Genomic DNA, 20,003 nt, shown 5'->3' with positions numbered 1-20,003 from the left:
GAAGGACTTCCACCCGTGTCCACAAAAAGACAAAAAGATGTGTTTTGGAAGTGTTCAGCAAATAATGTGCTCGAATATATTATCATAGCTCAATATGTGTGTGGTACCTTTCTGTTTTGGGCAAAACTAAACGAAATACTCTGTTAAGGTACTTGAACTTGAGTAAAATCTAATTATAATTCACTTCATATAAAGTGTTCAAAATGTTTGAAAAAGAGCAAATAAACTGAAAACAGATCAATGTTGTTCTTTTCACTGATTCCAACCATCTGATGGCCTCACAGCTTTATCCCTGATACTTTTGAGAGAACCAAAACACAGTTTGGGCAGGTTAGAGACAGCTGAACAGAATGTACTTTTCTTAATTTCTCCTCATGCTTATAAACGGCCACAAAAGTATTAATGATTTATCAGCCCCAGTACTTCTGTACTTTCATAGGTTCAAATAAAAATTCTGTTGACTTCTTTCACTGCAGGTTTTGTCATAAAACACAAGTTCTTCTGTTTATTTCAAATAGTCAAATAAGAACTGGTTGATCTGGTCACATGGAACTAAACATAATGTCATACAAAGGTGATCAAGGAGGCTGTTGGTTGTAGTCAATTACAGATGATGACACACTATGGAAATAATTTTTATTTGTATTACTAATATTATTTCACGTGTTGTGAAATCACAGTGTGACTCATATCACAGGTTTTTTTTCTCTGCACTAGTGAGAGGAACGGCTTCATAATCTAATGTTCTACGGCATGGTCTCGTATTTTAAAGTCAAATATTTCAACCCAGAAATCATACACCGATTTGACAGCCAGAGATTTGCAGTCACATCTGGGACTCTGCAAAGGAAAGGGCAACCTTGACATATTGATGCAGAGAGGGGGCACGACCTGAACTGCCGCCACTAATCAATGTTCACCTCAACCTTCAACATTTCCAGCAAAGCAGCCCCATGGGTGCCAGTTCGATCTGACTGCTTTTCCACTGCGTAGATGCCAAGATAGCAGAAAAATTTGTGTCTGCACTTTTTTTTTTGGTTCAAAGCAGAAACTTCAGTGGTTCAGTGCAGGTGCTTTTAATAATCTTGGTTTTATGGCGCCTCATAAAGAATGATGTTAAAGATGCACGACGAGAATGCTGAGGAAGCAAAAGGATGTGTTGCACAGCTTTACCCCAATACGATCCTATTTCCTAATCATGGACCTACTGAGCTCCTCCCAGGTCTTCATTGCAAATTTATGTTTTCTGCTGAATGCAGACTGAGGTGTTTTGCATATTACCTATCAGCCCCTGGGAACAGCACAATAGATCATTGATTTGTTCAGTGGTTTGCTTCTGGATGAGCTATGCAGGTAAAAACAAGAGATGACAGAGCTGTCGCAACCTTTATTTTAAAGTTTCTCTGAGTGACTGAGGAACCAAAATAGTCCTTAGGTGCACACGAGGGGCCAGATGTGTACCTTGTCTGCACAAAAATGCATATGTCTTTCCACACAGGTAGACTGGCATTTATAACATATATAATATAAGAAGAATTTGCAATAAAAAGTGTTTCTTAGTGCAAATCAAGCCTGATTTGATATATAATTTTCTCCACTAACTTAACTAAATAATTTAGGGCAGTGGTTCTCAAAGTGTGGACTGAGGCCCCATGGTGGATCACGAAGGTACTGCAAATGGGCTACAGTAAAAACAGTTTGAAATCTGTTTGAAAGTATGTACACTTACATATTTGTATAAATTTATTTATTTATATAAAAACTGAATTAAAAGCTTTGGCATTAGCAATTTATAGCATCCTGTGTTGTTGATGATTTTACATTATTTTTTCTTGTGTTTTGATTAGAGTGACAATTTAGGATTGGATGGGCCTCATGGGATTTTCTGGTTTTTAAGTGGGCTGCAGCGTTCTTGACTTTGGGAATGGCTGATTTAAAGCATGTTCACTAAATGTGCCAAATTGGTGTGAGGCCACTTTTGCAAAAGTAGGAGTGGGAATTCCTGCAGGGTGTTTGTTAACAGGGCACACGGATGGACCTGGTCATTTCACCTCAGTCCACCTCAGCCTACATCACCAATGCAAATTACAATTCAAAAACTAGCAGCCCTGGTGATGAAGCGAGTAATCTGTGAACTACAATAACAGTGTAATAGAAGGCTTTAGGCATGTGGTTTCTCCAGAAACAGCAATTTAGATCAATGGGAGGCAGCTGAAGGTGAACCAGACAAACCGAAGGAGACTGTATAAAGACCACACAGGGGCACATGTTATCACCTTCTGTGTGGAGTTCGCATGTTCTCTCTGTGTTTGAACATGCACTTAGTGAGGTCGCTTAGGTTAATTAGGTTAGATTCTAAGTTGGTTTAAATGGTTGTCTGTCTCTCTGTGTTAACCCTGCGACACACTAGTCCAGGGTGTACCTTCTTGTCCTATGGCAGCTGACACTGAAACGGAACTAAATGGATGAATGGACCTGAAAACTGAAATTGAGACCAAAAACCTGAAACACTACAAGCTACTCTTTCTAAAAAGTAACTTTACCGCCTGTGCTCATATGGAACTTTTCTCTCCATTTGACCTGGTTCATCAAAGTAGTACTACAGCTTCACAACCAGAACCATGCAGGGCTCGGCTGTAAACATGCAGCGTAAGAACACAGAAATGAGCCACAGGACAAAGCCAACACTTTGGCATGATGCTCAGATCACTGAGCCAAACACTCGTGCTCGTTCTGATAACATCTGCCTTCAGCCTTCCCATTACATTAACACTCTTATGCTACGTTCACACTGCAGGTCTTAATGCTCAATTCCAATTTTTCGATCAAATCTGATTTTTTTGTCTGCTTGTTTACACTACAAATAAAATGCGACAGCAAACGCGCTCTAGTGTGAACGCTCAAAGCGGCCCGCATGCGCAAAAGAAGACGTCACACACAATGCGCTCTGTTTATACCCGGAGCAAACAATATTGTTTGACTGATGGCCCCTAATATAAAGACTTCGGACTTTATGTTTCCCAATTTTTGCTTTAAGTTATTTTGTTATTTACATAATAATGTACATAACCTAATAATTATCCTTATTGCTGTTTTAGAGAGGAGCGGTGCTTCAAAGGATAGTTGCAGATTTCTGTCAGAATCTGCAGCTTATACCGTACAAATAAAATGTTCACGTTGTCTTCCCAACAGTTTGACTAACATCTACACTGGATGGCCAGGAAGCGTTCGCGATGTCTTCTCCGGCGCTGATAATTGGCGTTCCTCTTGTGTCAGTGACGTAAAAGACGGATTTAATGCGACATGACCGTTCAAACAGCAGTCGCTTTCTAAAACATCGGATATGTATCAGATTCAGTACCACATACGAAAGTGACCCAGATCGGATTTGAAAATATCAGATTTGTGCCGTTCACACTGTCATACCATGATTGGATATGGGTCGCATAGGGTCAAAAAAAATCGGATTTGATGCGCTTTCGCCTGCAGTGTGAACGTAGGCTAAGAGCCAACTATGGCTACGTTATCTTGGTAAGTTAACCCAGGGTTTCCCCTCCATGTCCTCCACGTAATACGGATCAGTGTACATTTTACAAGGGAGGATAAAACTTTAACATGGGAAAAATATGAAGAGGTTAAACACGCAATGCAGGCTGAAAGCGAACCAACTGCTACAGAGTGGGAGTGTATGTGAGAGGAAGACCTCTGTGCAGTGGTTTATTATTAAATGCATTGTATGGATTTGGTCAGTAAGACTGGACAAGACCTAGTGTATTGATAGCGCTTAGGCTATTTCAAGCCACTAGAGAACGCCTGCTGAAAAATACTGTGTAAATTCATCACAACTCACTAAAACATGGGAGAATCTGACAGATTGTAATCGGGCATTTCATTAAATTAATGTTTAATAGATAGTTTTAGCTTTTATTCTTTCAGCTGTTGCCCCGATTAAGTTCGAGAGTAAGAAAAAAGAGAAAAACAAAAACAGGATCATATATTATCACTTATAGAGCAATAAAAATGTAAAAATTGCTAGTAGCCAATAAAGAAAATCAAGGAATAAATTTGTGTCTAAGAATCTATATTTATTACTGATGCTCTTTCTCCTTTCGCCCCTGCCATTATCCACATATGTGGATGCGAGGGACCTTCTGGGAATGATGATGATGCTTTTTTTCCCACAGACCTGACTGAGTAGGCGTTGATTTCAGACCTGTTGATTTCTGATCTGTAACATAACCTGCTCCAGAGTGGGTCAGGTTACCATGGCGATATAGTCCTGTAAGAAGTGATCTACCTTCGTGGTAAAGAAAATCCAGGGTTCACCTTGAAGTTACAGGGGTAAGATCCAAGAACCTGGCTGACTGTATTTCCACATTTGCACAGTAGAGTGAAATTCTTTCAGTGGTGCAAACAGTGATCTTATACACAAGTGATCAGTAAAGGAGTGTCTACACGCGGGCATTATTATGGGATTGGAGTGTAAATCAGGCATGAGTATGTGCAAATATGCACAGCTTTATAAATCTGATTAAAAGAATGATTATGCAAATGTCTCCCTTTGTGAATACATACGGTTTCTGTCCCATATTTGAGCAGATATGGGACAGAGCTTTTCCTCCACGTCATTAGAACGACTTGTTTTTGTGTTCACAAACTTTATTCCAGCTTTCTGACTAAATATTTTTTCTGCCGCCATTGACACAGAGACACTGTGTATCACCAGCTAATGAGGAGAAACGTCTGCATGGTAACAGCCAGTCATTAAACACACACAAAAAACCCCAACAAACAACAGCAACCCGAGTCAATCTTGTAATTAAACTAGAGCTATGTGGCCTGGCTCTCTAACCTCGATGCCGTCGTCACAGAGGACGACAGTCAGAGGTTACCCTCTCTCTCTGCACAGTTTCGTTTTAGACAGAGAGCAGCACTCTTTGAGTCATTAAGTCCTCTCACTGCGTCAGCATATGAAGATCTCTTCAGCGTTATCAAAGAGGATACATCATCTTGTTGAACTGAGAACAATTTCCTGACATGGAAAGCAAAAGCTTCTCATTACACTGATGTGACAGTTCGCACGTTAAACGTCATTCACGCACATCTCTTTGAATCAACCTATTGTGCTGTTTTCTGTCTTATTCGCTTCAAATGTATATATAAGTAAATATTATTTGGTGTTATAAAGATTCAGTGGAATCTTTATCTCTACACACACACACACACACTATCACACACACACCTCTCTGTGTAATGGCTTTCTGTGGTTGAGTAGTAGACTGCATGGTCTTAACTTCTCCAGTGGGCCAGACCTGTTATGATGCAATGCTTTTAACACTTTCCCTTGAGACTTGACTTTTAAAGAGTTCATGGCGGTGGCCTTTGAAGTATTAAGCTCTAGTTTATGTCACAGAGTTATAATTGGCTGCTCAAGATCACACTGCAGTGCTGGACAGTATGTCAGTGGACTCGTGTTCCCCGTGGGAAGTGGGCCAACCAAAGGTTTCTAGTTTTCAAATACATAATTTAGTTTATTTAGAGGTGCATTCAGGTGCAGTGGAGTCGAAAGGGCCGAATAACCGTAAAATGGAGCTTTGTACTTGTGCGTTTACAGCAAACATGCTTTAGCCGATCTGTGACAGACAAAAATCAAATCAGATGCAGAGAAAAACACCCGTTGTAAATAAATACACTCTGTACACACAGCGTGTTTAGCCTTTGAATTCTGTCATGTTTGTCAGTGGCATGCCATGCACTTTGTCACTGACTTCTTTCTGCAGTTAAAGCTGCGAAATACCAGCGCCAGATGACATTATTGAACTGTGACTTACATGACTTGTACAACATAACTAACAATGGCACTGCATTAATTGTTAATGTTACTAAATATTTTATGATCAGCGGTCAATGGCAAGCGTATCGTTTTGGATGTTTTTATGAGTTTTTCAAACTAAATAAATTGCACAATACCTTTTTTTAAGCAATAAATTTAAAATAATGCCAGATGTAGCAATATTATACAACTCATATATGCAAATTAATACTTGTTTTCTTATTTTACTTGTCAGAAGATTCAATAAATAAATTTAAAAAATTTGAATTTTCTGAAAATTATTTCATGGTGAGGGTTAGTTAGTCAAACTTTCAACTTTGCTGCTTTATAATCTTATTCAGAATCCATATTGTGCAGAAGACATTGTGCAAGACTTTTTTTAGGCTCATATCATGCTTTTTAGGCTCTTTAGCCCTTTGCTGTAAGATATATGTAATGCATCAGTATTACAGCATCACAAAAGCTTGGAACTTGAATTATTTTTTAACGAACATGTGTGCTGATATTGGTATTGCAAACTTCATTAAAAGCCATAATCCTACTTTAAGTGTGGTATCAAAATATACTTAAATTACCTAAAGTTAAAAAGGTTAAAGTACCTCTCTGCCTGAGTTATATACTATTAAAAGAAGCAGCTACAGTCAGCTCTTCCCTTGTCACAAGAGGTCGCCACAGCTGTTAGCTCCACATGTTTGATTTGGCAGAGTTTTATGCCTTTCCCCGAAGGGAATTTGTGCCTCCGGCTGGGATTGAACCGGCAATCTTTCGCTTGCCAAGTGAAGGTGTTCATTTTGCAGGTGGAGATAATTTTAATTACGTACATACTGCTGTGTAGTTTTATCTGTAAAAACAGAGCATATCTCAGTATATTCATATTTTAAAGTGCACAAAACAGTAAGTTACTATAACTTTTAGATAAACAGTATGGAGTAAAAAGCACAATATTTGTATCCCAAATATAGCAGAAGTAGAAAAAAAAACATAATAAAGAATGTTCCTGGGTCCTTATGCATTTTCACATTTCATTGTTTGCATTTTTCTTTATTTGGATGGCTTAGCTGTATAAAGATTGCTTGTTAATAACGGGTGAAACAAATAAGCTTTTGACTGTAATGTGGACTGTGTCCATAGTGCAGCTCAGTATCAATCAAATTAAACTGAACTCCATTGTTGGAAACACTGAATGCAGAAAATGAGTGGAAAACTATTTTGAAAATGAGGCAAAAGTTAAGCTGGCTGTTTGTAATCAAAAGTGGGTTTTTTTTTTATCCTTTCAAATTATAATTGCAAATCATCAGCAGCTGAATGTTCCTGCCTTCTGTATTGCGTTGCTTTGTTGTGCACGGTGGTAAAGTACAGCATGAATAATAGTCATTTTTCTCAGCACAGAGCATCTAAGTGGTGGTGCTGTGTGGGTGTATTTTGGGCAGTGTTTAACATTAAAAGAGAAAAGGGGAGAGTGCAGTGAAAGACATGATTAGTCACAGGTGTTCTAGCTGCTGACGTAAAACTCCTTATGCTGGGCACAGGGCGCGTTCATGTGGAAAAAAGGACAGATTCCAGAGCTGTGATGAGTGGGCAGCGCAAGACACTATGATATATGTGTACACTTAGGTAACAGTGATTTTAAAAAAGACTATAGTACACAACACTTTAAATTTATTACAGAGAGTGCTTATGTGTATTTCTGTTTAAATAATCACCATTACTGAGAAAGATAACTAAACTCTGCCAGCTGGATATAAACTTGTTTTAACTCATATATATTTAAAATAAAATCAATAAAAGCAATGTATTTAATTGGACCATGATTGATAATGATGATGCAATTTCTACCCTAAAAGTACTCATAGTGATCAAACACAACAACAGTGCTGGGATTAGGGATGGGTATCGTTTAGGTTTTATCCAATACCGGTGCCAAACCGGTACTTTTGAAACGGTGCTGGTGCTTAAGTGGTGCTCAAACCGGTGCTTAAAGAATGGAGAACACAAAACTGGTCCAAAAACCTCTCATGTTCAGCTGGGGGTTTTTTTGTAAAAAGATAACAATGTTAGCCTTTTCTGCAGCTATGGGGCATATATGGTATCACTCTTGGATGGAAGCAGTGCTTAAACAATGGGAAAAACACAAACTTTGTCCAAAAACCTCTCATGTTTAACTGTTTTCCACTTTTTCTTTGATCATTTTAGCCTTTTTGGCCAGGGTGAAGGGAGTATCTGCCATCAAACAAGAAGACAGCCGCATGTAGCTATGATGATGTTTGCTAGTTCACCTTACATGCATTAATGTAATAACGTGGTTAGCCTACTCAATGTAAATTACACACGAACAACATTAAGCTACTCACGCAGAGAAGAACGGCTGCTGCTGCCATCATCGTCCGTCATCATTTCTGCTACACTGGCAGGGCTAGGGGCCAGGACTCTCCTCTTCGGGTTTTTGGGGGATGTTGCAAACTCCGGGTCCAATAACAGGCAACCCACCCGCAGTAGATATGCTCGGTGTGAGGTCTCGCAGCAAGCTATCAAATACGGCGCATTTCTCGGCTTTTAAAAAAAAAAACGCTATGCGTCGCCAGGTGTTTCATCAGATTTGAGGTGTTACCTCCTTTGCACAGTATCATCTTAAAGCACTTGTTGCAGGCTGCTGAGTTTGCATCTTTTGCTGTGAAGTACAGCCAGACTTTTGACCGCTTCACCTTGGGTATTTTTAATCTGTAGCTCTAAAAGAACGTACGTACCTGGACCCGCCTACTATCCTCGGAAACGTAAAATGATTGGCTAGAATCTAAAGTGTATCACAGCTCAGGAAAAAAAAGCACCGAAATGTGCGCTGCTTTTCGGTCTGGTTACTACCATTTATGTCAGAACCGGTGCCATCATGGCACCGGATACTGGTACCCATCCCTAGCTGGGATTCAGGAAATAAGCCCATTGTAATTAGAAATCCCAACTGATTTAAATTTGATGCTGATCTGACCGTAGCAGCCATCCTAAAAATGGTATGGAGATGCACAGGAAGTTGACCTTGAAGGGCAAATCTGGCTCTATTTGCACGACTGATTCCAGTATGAGAGCGAAGTGCCGAGGTGATACGATACTATGAGGTCTTTAAGATAAGATGGGGCCTGATTATTCTGTGAGGAAGTGTGGCTTGTATTTAAAGCCACTGTGACCTCACATGAAGGGACTAGCAGCGATCAGAAACCATGGACCATCAAACTCTCCATTATGTGGCAAGGACAGATAAAATAACTACTCATGACTCAAAGTGGGTGGGTGCTGAGTTAAACTAACCTTATCTTTGAGGCCGCTGATTGAAGGGACTACCAGAGGAGCTGGAGGATGCTTACTGACATACAGGGTTTAAAATATCCAAGAGGGTTATACAGACAACCAGAGCACAGATAATGTCCACTACAGCTAAACTGTCAGCTACAAAGTGATGGGCGGAAAGAGAACTGCTTTATATGTGGGTAATGTCTTCGATAAGATTCAGTCAGACATTTATCCCGAGGATGGATAAAGGCTTTGTAAAAAAATACATGTATGAACCTTAGTGGGCTGAATGCCCCTTTGTAAAGATTGAAAGGTACTCCAGTAATTTAATATGCCACTTTCCTTCAAGTAGAGGCCTCACAAGAGACCGATTTAAAAAGAATTGAAGAAGCAGAGGCCAGGCTATCTTGACTTTTAGACAAACTCCAAAAACCATTCAGTGTGCCTTTTATTAGCCTTATCCTGTCCTCTAAATTGGTGTCTTTCTTTATAACGCAAGCTTTGATTAAAAATTGATTTGAGCTTATCTTTAGTACCTAAATTCTAATTTTTTTTAAAGCAGCACAGAACTATAGTAAGTATAAAGTATAGTCTCCCAAACAGTAAAGCACAAACATTAAAAGTAATGCTCTCTGAATCCAGTAACACAACAAACACAACAACATAAAGCCATCTCTCAGGACGCTAAAAGTGGATATGGGATCTGATATTTGTCTTCCAGCTCCTGCAGTTTGAATATCCACAGCTTCAACCTCAAGCTTTCTTGCTGCGTTCTGTTTAGACGGAAACAAACACAGCAGAAAACGCTGAATTCAAAGGGCCTTCTGGGGGTGTCGCTAAATAAATTATTAATTCACCCGACTCCAGCTGAGGCTTATTTTCACTTCTTAAAACCCTTATTTTGTGCTTGGCTAGAAACCATCGTCTTTTCCGTTCTAGGTGAACATCCCACTGATCACAAAGTCAAACAACATGCTGATTTTTAAATGGTCTTATTTAATTTTCGCTGGAAAATCAGTTAGTCTGATCCAAATTTTTTTCTAACTGGACAGAAACGACTCGTCTTTGGTTCCACGGTACAGTTTCACAGATTCTCTGTGTGCCAGAAAAAAAAGCCTTCAACTGAGCAAAAAGTAAAATGATGTTGACAAAGACTAATCACATATTATTATCATGAAGGCAGGTGTACCGTTGGCCCAACCTAGGGAGAAAATTATCTCAGTAATTTGGATAGTTCCAAATACAAGCAAGTATCAGGTGTCCAAAGACTGCAGCCAATTTTGCCTTATCTGTGAGGTGTGCAGGGAATTGGAAATCAGCAATCATCCGAGAGAGCAACCCATCAGTATCAGACACACACACACACACACACACACACACACAAAGATGAAAAAAAAAAACTGTGAAAAAACACTATTAATTAGTTGCACACCTTCCCATTCTTTGTTCTTCTCTAGGCCCTTATTTTCCTTCTGTATGTATTAGGTAATCGAATCTAATTGTCCCGAGGTGTAAACATGAAAGTGCAAACTAAATCATTATAATAAGCCTTGTAAGGTTTATTAAGGGGAAAGCAGCAGAACAATGCATCCAAAAGGCTAATGAAGTACACAGTAAGAAGAAATAATATCCAAGTGGCTGAGATCATCAGAACTGATTATAAAAGGGGGGCTGCTCTTGGCAACGTCTGGTGGAATACGATGTATATAAAATGCTAACAAGTTAAATTGCTAGCTGAAGAAGTCTGACATTTCTTTTCTATCAGTGAATTAGATTACCTTCCAGAAGGGGTGGTGGTGGGTTATAATGAGTTTCTGATGTTGTTTTGAGATTGTTGGAAGCTTGTTTAAAGCACTAGAGGGGGCCACTAGAGTAGCTTTTTGCACAACAGCTGCAAAAGTGGGAGGGGATCTGGAAAACAATGGTACTGTCTTAAGTCAAAAGTCTTAAGCTACCCCTCATTTCTTTCTTTTTGTTAGGAAAATGGGTAATAGTTATCGTTGTTCATTAAAACATATGTAAACATACATGGACATACAGTACATACGGCAGAGTTTGTGCAGTTCTAAAGCACAATATTTGGTATGACCACTTTTATTCTTCCACACAGTCTGAACTCTCTTAGGCAGTTTTCTTGTTATTTCTTTGAGTCATCTTTAGGAAAAGTTCTTCGGGCTTCTTGAAGGACGTTCAAAGCTCTTCTTTGGATGTTTCTGCCTTTTGTTCTGCACTCTGTAAAGATGATCCTGCTTCAGTAATGTTGATGTCCGGGCTCTGTGACTGATGGTGTTCAGCTGTGTGTTTTTTCTATTCAGGCATGCTTTGAGTGTATTGGCAGTGTGTTCGGGGTATTGCATGGTGGATCAAAAGCTGATGGTAACTGTTAAGTATTTATAATTCTATTAGTTTGACAAGATCTCTGACACCACTGGCTGAACTGCAACTGCAAACACTGACAGAGCCCCTGTGTGTTCTATAGATAACTGTAGAAACTAACTGTTGCTCCATCTCGTGACCTCCTATGTACATATTTTATTTTAATTAACCAAAAACAACACTGCATTAAAGCTGTTGTCACAGATTTTCAGTCCAGTCCTTGTGTAATTTGGAATAGCTCAGATTTTTCTCCCCGTTTCCCTTCCTTAAAAATGGCTTCTTGACAGCCACCCTTCCACTGAGATCAGTACATTTTTTTAATTGACATATATCGGAGATAACGTTGCAGATAGATTTTTGTTGATGCTTGTGCCACTTCTGCACATGCTCTGTGACGCCTCTCCCCTGACTGCCCTCACCCCCTATCTTTTATGCAGCATGAGCAGGTTTGGAGAATTTCTTTGATTATGGTGTGGGTAGGAAGTAAAAAAAATACTTCAAAATAATAGCATGCAAAATATATATAAATGTGTAAAAAACTATACTATAAAACCAAATCAATAAAATACAGAATAGAGCATTAAGTCTACTTCTACCCCATAGCAGTAGCACCAGCTTGTGCCTGAATCTTAACTAAAATTACATTAGAGGAATCAGGGGGGTCAGGGGTGAAGGAACTTCTGCTGGTTTAGCCTCTGAGAGATATTTCTTTTGGTGTAGCCATCAGATATCTAATATTTCTGTGCTGGTGATTGTTTACAAATGAGGTTTTTGTTCTTAAAAAAAAAAAAAGAAAGAATGCATGAGGAAAATGCAGTCCTTCTTTTCTTATTTAAAAGAACTGTTTGCATGCATGCAACCAAAGCCTCCTCAAATATAATTAGAAAGCCAGAAAGGCAGGCAGTAGTGTCTTGATGCTGCTTCTCTAGCCTTCATAGTGAGTGGTCAGTGAAACAAAAATCTTTGCCTTCAGGCTTTACATTTCTTTCAATTTTAAACTCAGTTCAGCAGCATTCTCCTGACAAATATCACTATAGCAACGTGATACGTCTGAAATTGCAACACGGCTTGGGTTATAAGCCAGTGTCACAGCTCAGTAACACAGTAAGAATTCAAATCCACGTCTCGGAGACACATAAAAGCTTTGCAGGCAAACCCAAGAAGAAAAAAAATGTCTGAAAGGCTGGAGCTGGCAATACATAAGCAGGAGTACAAACGACCAGATTAAAAGGGGAATCTAGACATTGTTTTGCTCGTTGCGACCTAAAATTTGTATTTATGCTACATTGTCACATCACTTTAAGTGATACGAGCTGATTTTTATTCTATTATTTTCTGTAGGTACACTGTTTACACTGGCTGCCTTAACTGCATGCATATGCACAAACATAGTTCACTCTCACAGGCTGTAATTACAATGAACACTTGTTGTGTCTGCAGACCTGCCAGCGCCTCCCACTCCCACAGTGCAAAGAAGTTGGCCAAAGAGAACAACCCCTGGACTAAGCATCTTAATTAGCAAGTAGTCTTCCTTTTTTTTTTTAAATAAAGCGTGCAACAGCAGAGGACACAGTGAGTAAAGGGCAACCCACAGTTTTCCATTACAAGCTTAACTGGGTTAGGAGCTAGCAAGAACATCTACCAGCAGAGTAGATGTTCTTGCACAAAGACACACAAATCAGTAAGTACTGTATGTTCGTGAGCACACATACTGACCAAATGCGTGCAATTATCTACACGGTCGCACACACACATACAGCACAAACTCGCAGCCTTGCATTAAATTGAAACCATTTATGCTTGAAAAACAGCTGGACCACTGCGATATCAGCAAGTCTTGACACTTCAGCAGGTTTATTATGGATATCCAAAAAATTCCTACCCGCATGCATCCAGTGGCTACATTGGCCACAGCCATGTGTTATCTTGCAAAAAAAAAGGGAAAATAAACCCAAAGCACTTCCTCTTATAAGGAGAGGGCCTTTGAAGGCATTAGGATGCATATTGACATTACAGGACCTTGAGCAATTACAGGTCTTATCTTCCTGCCTGACAAACAGTCCGCTTCATTATAGGCTTTTAGCTGACACCTTACCTCAGCCTTTCCCACTGAGCCATCGCTGCTAATGCAGAAAACCAAATGCCTAAGAGGTTTGTTAAATATACAGTATCTGAATTGTTTAACTATAATTTTCTTCTTTAATAGTCCTTTTAAAGATTCCATTAGTGAGTGGATGCAGCGAATGGCAATTGAAGAAAGAGCACTGAGGGATGCAGAGGAGGAGGAATAAGTAATGCACTAACTTCTGAAGGAAAGCACGGTCCACAGAAGTTCTTTTAAGTACAGTATTTGACAATTACTAGAAATAAAGGAGATTCTCTTTTTTTTTTTCAAGGCTAATTGTGTGGAGAAATCGTCGAAGGAGATTGCATTTCAGATCATCGATCGATTTGTGTGCTCGTTCTTTTGTGTTGGTAGAAGTTTTGCGTATTTAAAGTGCATTGCAGCAAATTACACATGCTTTCGCTTCATTCAGATCGAACTGTGAAGCAGTGAATGAACAGCAGTTCTTGGCTGAGTTATTTTTAAAGTTATGGCTACAAGTGTTGAGCCACAAACCAGAATTCATAAAACTAAAATAAAAAAGACAAAATAGTTGCTGGTTTAGGCTGCTCTCATGAGCATATGTGGCCAGTATCACTCAGGACCAGAAAACTTTGATTGTTCGCTCATTCAGATCAGTGATGTTTGTCTTTATTTTTCCTTTTTTTCAGTGAAAAATGAACATTTAGGCCCATGGAATAATCAGCTCTAATTGCTGATGATGACTAATTGTACCTGCCATGAGATAGCTCATGATGTTACCATAGTAACATAGCAGGAACCATCCTAGTGGGTGTATTGTTTATAAAAGGATGCTGTGTACAATATGTTACCCATTAATTAAAATGTGAAAGCATCTCAAATTTTCATTGATAACCGCACAGAATTTATTTATTTTTTCCACATCTTTACCAACTAATCAAACCTTAACGAACCTAAGCCTAAAATAGACAGCAATAGTATTTTTTTAGCCTTAGATCAGGTCAGGATGAGGTGGTCAAGCTTTCAAAAGAGCACTGAGTCAAGGATGAGTTTGCCCTGGATGCAGAAATAACCCCAGCGGGGAGTTGTGAAGGAGGAGGATAAGAAAAGAAGGTGTAGAAAGACACTGTTTGTACATGACAAATAAGAAGCGTTACAGTGTGTGCCCTGGGAGAAGAGAGGAGCAGAGAGGATGAAGATGTGCGCTGAAAAAAGGGCTGGGCTCTGTTTATGGAATATACGAATCAGATGATGGATGCACGACGGAAGGAGAGAAGGTTAAAATGAGGAGGAGACGAGGGAGGAGAAAAGCAGTGGGAGTAATTATGGTGATGGGAGGATTAAATGAAGGAGCAGGAAGGTCTTTCTAAACATTATGGTATTGACTAATCCATGAATAGCAGGTGGTGAAAATGTCTGACCGCTCTTTCAGCATTCATCAAAGCGAAACATCAACTCACCTGGCAGTGCGTTCAACAATCAGTTGACTGAACCTGAAATAAATTACATTTCACCTGATTTAACCAAATGTCAGCTTCGAAGGCAAAATCCACACACAATCCAAGAAATCTGGCAGGCAGTGGAATAACGAAGCAGAAATATCGGTGGCTTTGGAGACAGTGGGGAGTATGAAAACAGTTACATCAAATCGCTCAATTAAAGTGGACCCTCTGTAGAGGTCATTTACTTCACCAAGCTGAGGCCTAACAGCAAAAAGTCTTTAAATCTTTGAGCATGTGGAGTAAGCAGACAAATATATACGGCAATGCCGACAAGACCATCTATGCATTAAATATGAAACCAAACGAAGAAACAAATTGATTTTTGTGGTTATGGGTTTAAAGCCATAATTAATGGAACAGCCAGTTCTTTCATAATGGACATTTGTGCCACTGTTTCCTCTGGCAAATTCAAATCTATCCATGTCTTTTCACAGCTCAACACCATCCGTGATGCCGATGCCAAGACGTGACACATTAGTGTGAGGGAGGAGGCAAACTCATAACTATGATTTCATAATGAAGAATGATGAACTAGAACAAAGACCTTTAAAAAATGTGCATCCCTTTTTTTTAAACGGTGATCCTGATTCAAGGCTCGGTATGTAGTGAAAAAAAATGAAACTAAATTAAAGCCGTTAAAAGGCAATAATCAAAATCTTCGACATAACAGTGCGACTGTGTGAGAGGCGAACACTGGTGAACACTCTGGGCCATGTAGCAGCCAAAGTGCAGGAGATTTCCCCTGAGACTAGACAGACTCCAAAGCCGGAGCAAAAAGAGTATTAGTATGAGAATTAAATCTATTATTGTGCCCAGAAGTACAGTATCTGCTGAATGTGAAAATAAGCTACTGTTTATCACATTTACCTAAAAGGTGATAATGGCAGCTGTAACTGGATTTGCATATCCCTAAGCCTCACTCTGCTTGCTCCGCTCCACCATAATCAGTATCTGTAGATTACTCAATCTATTATAGTGAAAACACTTAATATGATGGTTTTTTTTAATCAAAAAGACCCCTCTGGTCTCCAGTATTAAGAAAATCACAACTACTTTAGCATCCGTGGAGGTTTGAAGCCCTAATATAGTGCCACGGTTGGGGCCAGCCTTGTGAAACGTTTACCCTTACTAACACACGAACCACCAGTGGGGGCTTGCTGGTGCTAATTAAAATCCTCCTACTTTTATGTCAGATCTGATTCTTATTTTTGCATTCTGCACTGGGCATGTAAAGAATCCTCCTGGGTCGGTTGTAAGAAGTATTGCGAGAGAGTTTGTAGCGGTCTCTACGGCTCCGGCGAGTCTCCATTTCTTCTTTGCATCCTGCAATCAAAGCGACAGGCAGCTTGTCTTTGAAACGTATAATTTATGAAGTGAATTATGAAACACATGCAGATGTTCTCGAGTCCATTAAAAACCAGAACGCTGTGCTCAACAAGAGAAAAGCGTCTCAGTCCGTGTCTTTAGAAAAGTGTGATGAAATATTGAATCAGAGCGTGTTCGAGTGATTATGATGTCAGTTTAATGGCATGTTCTGAAACCTATAAACCAATCTAATCTAAAGAGGGCTTTTTGAATCATGAAATTAGTGCGGAGTGTGGGTGAGCAAATACAGGGAAATCAGTAAACTAAAAACACGAGGCGAATGCTTAAAATACCTGGATGTGTTATAATGCCAGTCATCCATTAGTCTAAATCAATTTGTCCGCGGGATTTAGCACCAGTGACAGAGCATTATGTTTCAGTCGCCATGGAGTCCAGCTATCACCTGAGGCATTAGGAAACATAATGCTTCAACCTGTTAAGGATCAACAGCGGCCACAGCCTGAAAGGAAATAGGAAGAGGGCCCTTATACTGTTCAACATATTCCTAAATCAAAGAAGACACGCAAGAGTGCAATACTCTAAAAATGAAACTGTTCTAAAGAAACTCTGAATTCAGTTCTGGCACTATTTGGAGTGAAAGAAGTCCCCCTGGAACTAATCTGTACACACTGGTTCGTGTTATTACAAGCACAAAGACTTGTGTTGTTGATCTGGAAACAAGAGAAAACACCAACCCACCTAACCTTGCTGAAAGGTGTTAATGAAAACAGCGGAAAATGATCAATGATCACAGTGAAAAAATGTGAATTAACTAATAATATGGCAACCCTTTTTTATCATTTTAACAAATCAAACTCATGAAAGACATTTTTCAATAATATTGCCCGTGACATCTATTTTTAAGGCTCTTCTGGTACGATTTCTGAAAGAAAATGATATTTATGTTCATATTGCACCAAAAAAAGAAAAAGAAAGTCTGGCTCCTTGGCCTCAAGATTTTTGCATGGTACTATAGACATATGTGCATAACTTCTACTCAGTCTTAAACTGGATAAAATTAGTGAGTTTGTAATTAGAACTACGACAGGTAGAAACAAATAGTGGCATTTCATTGATGTCCTGTCCCTAAACTGTGCCTATAGTGTAAAAATCATCGGGTCAAGTAGAGCACAGGCTCAGGGCTGTATGTGAAGTCCTGAATGACTGCTACACATGCTGAAGGCTGTATGCTCATAAATTTTTATCATTCATCTGTTTTTGCTTTCAGTTTGACAGTCCACCAGAAGGAGATGGTCTAAAGACTAGTCTAGTCTAGTCTGTGCAGACCATAGCTTTCATTCCATATGGCACCAAGTCTATTTTCATTTTTATTTAAAATCTGAAGAACCAGAACATCACACCAGCCATTATCACTGCCTTATAAAAAATCCAGCACACTTTCCTGCTCTGAGGTATATCATTATGCTTCTGCCGTTACCAGACTTCCATAAATGTGTTCTTTTCACTGTCATTTACTGGCTGCATCAGCAAGCCGTGCATTATTGCTGCAGGGACGTGCAGAAATCTGCAGTTATGCCTCTTAAAAACCGGTGTAGACATTATGTAAGCAAGAAAATGTGTGGTATTTTACTCACCCACATACGTAAACATGTTTGATTGTATTACTTACCATGTAATACTTTTTGTTTTTTATGTTAGCGCTTGTCTCAAAACTGCTTATTTAAGTGTCTGCACAATATGACAAGCATTAAGGCTTTCTTTGCTTTTGTGTCTCTCGACAGGTACAGTACACACACAAAACAGCCCCAGCGCTCGTGTGTGTTTGTGGCAGATCCCTGCTTAAAAAAAGAAACTCCTACCCATCTGTAAGCATTCAGAGATCGTAAGTACACCTTCTAACCGACCTTCAATTTTCTCTGACTTAATGTGGCAAAGCTGTATATGTATATACGGCTCCCAAGTTAATATCACACTGTGCGACTGTTGATATAGTACAAAAAGATAAATGTAATTCAAACTAAAAGGCCTATTAGACAGAGCATGAATCTTGTGGAAAAAAAGAAGATTTCTAACTCCTTCCCTTTGAGTTTGACCCAACAAAAGCATATAAATCCTAGTCTTACAAAAATGAATCTCTAAATCCTTTATCAATGAGCCACAGGCAAAAGCTATTGAGTTCAATTTTGCTTAAATACATCTGCGTCTTCCTCACTGAATGGTCGCGCTGTAACAAGCCATTTAAAACGAGTCATGCATAATCGTTCTCAATTCTTTAGCCTCTAACCTTCTCAGTCTCTGTGTCTTTCTTCAGAAACATAACCTATATATATTCTGTCAGGAGGTTGCGAACCCTGTCTTGGCGGGACTCCTGTGTTGCTATGATATTGCAGTAATGCTGTGCTCGCACGTACAGAGGCGTTCTGTGTGTGTGTCTGTGCGTCCTTTGCAGCTTTTGCAGCTTTTGCTCACATCTGCAATTCTGCATTGATTCCATGCCAGTGAGCAGAGAGCTGATGCAGAGTGGGAAGGGGGGTGGGGGTGGGGGGTGGGGGGGGGGGGGGGGTGTCTGTGTTATAGCCAGGTACGTCAGCGGCTATTGCCATGGTCGAATGTGCTTGAGGGAGTTTAATAATGCTGCAGTGTGAAAAGTCTGCAGGCAATACAGTAATCAAATTTGCTGCAGTCATAAGACATTGTGTTGAAATGTACTGTATATGTTACATACACATGTCACAAGATTTATTTATTTTTCACCGTTTATCACTTTGAGACTGAAATATCTCAGACTAGGATTTTTAGGCATTACAGGATAGTGTAACAAACATGATTATTTTTCATAAAGGAAACACTCTCCCCCAGTTGGACACTTTCCCTAATTAGCATATGAAATATTCAAAACATGTTTATCCTCAGAGCGCTTTAGGATATAAAAAAAAAACAACAACAACTCATAGGCCACTTATTGTCTTCGAAAGGTTGCCTTTTATGCTTGTCGGACCTCCTCTGTGCCGAAACCCTGCCGTGTATTTTATCACCTCTTTTTGTTACGGGTTGGTGGTCAGAGACAACTTAAACGAAAAAAGTTTGCAGAGTGTCTCACGAATCAGCTGATAGTGGTCCGCGTGAGTCTGTGAGAGATGTTACGGATGTAAACTTGCAACCCCCCTCCAAATCGAGCATTTTCATTCCAAATGCAACGTGACGGGTTTATGTGTAAAATGTCGTTTCGACCCCGCTACTGAATTTCATCTTTGTTCCCGTGTGTCCTGCCCGTTTTCATCCAGTCTCGGTGTACAATGCAGAGCTTTGCTAAGCCAATAACAGCGAGTCTGCAGCCATGTTTGCAGCTCAGTGAGGCTGCACTTACGCACAGTGGTGCTTTCACAATGCTAATGTCACCATGCTAACTTGCTCATAATGATGATGCTGAAATGGCGGGTGTAAATCATGGCGTTCAGCAGCCCATTTAGCATATCAGCCAGCTAATGTTGCAAGCAAAAGCACTTAACATAAGGGTCATGGCAATTTGGTTTATAAAACGTATTAGACAAATTTAAAATTTAAGCTAGTGATGCCATTAGCTGATCATCCAATGTGC

At 39.6% G+C, this 20,003-nt stretch overlaps 1 protein-coding gene across 4 annotated transcripts in view; it reads left to right on the top strand.

The window, feature by feature from the left end:
* The window catches only part of frmpd3 (FERM and PDZ domain containing 3), a 91,721-nt gene that overhangs the window by 27,673 nt on the left and 44,045 nt on the right, over positions 1–20,003 (top strand). For 3 of the 4 annotated variants that reach the window (XM_035912549.2, XM_035912563.2, XM_035912545.2), the window contains exon 2: positions 18,187–18,287. The exons of the other annotated variant lie outside the window; for it this stretch is intronic. The gene's annotated coding sequence lies outside the window, so the exon portion shown is untranslated. The remainder of the gene's footprint in view (positions 1–18,186; positions 18,288–20,003) is intronic. 4 annotated transcript variants of the gene reach the window in all.

Source organism: Neolamprologus brichardi, chromosome 2, assembly GCF_056152115.1.
Source record: "Neolamprologus brichardi isolate AB-2024 chromosome 2, ASM5615211v1, whole genome shotgun sequence".
NCBI classification, from domain to species: Eukaryota; Metazoa; Chordata; class Actinopteri; order Cichliformes; family Cichlidae; genus Neolamprologus; species Neolamprologus brichardi.
Note: the sequence above shows the minus strand (reverse complement) of the source record. Positions and strands in the feature narration are given on the sequence as shown.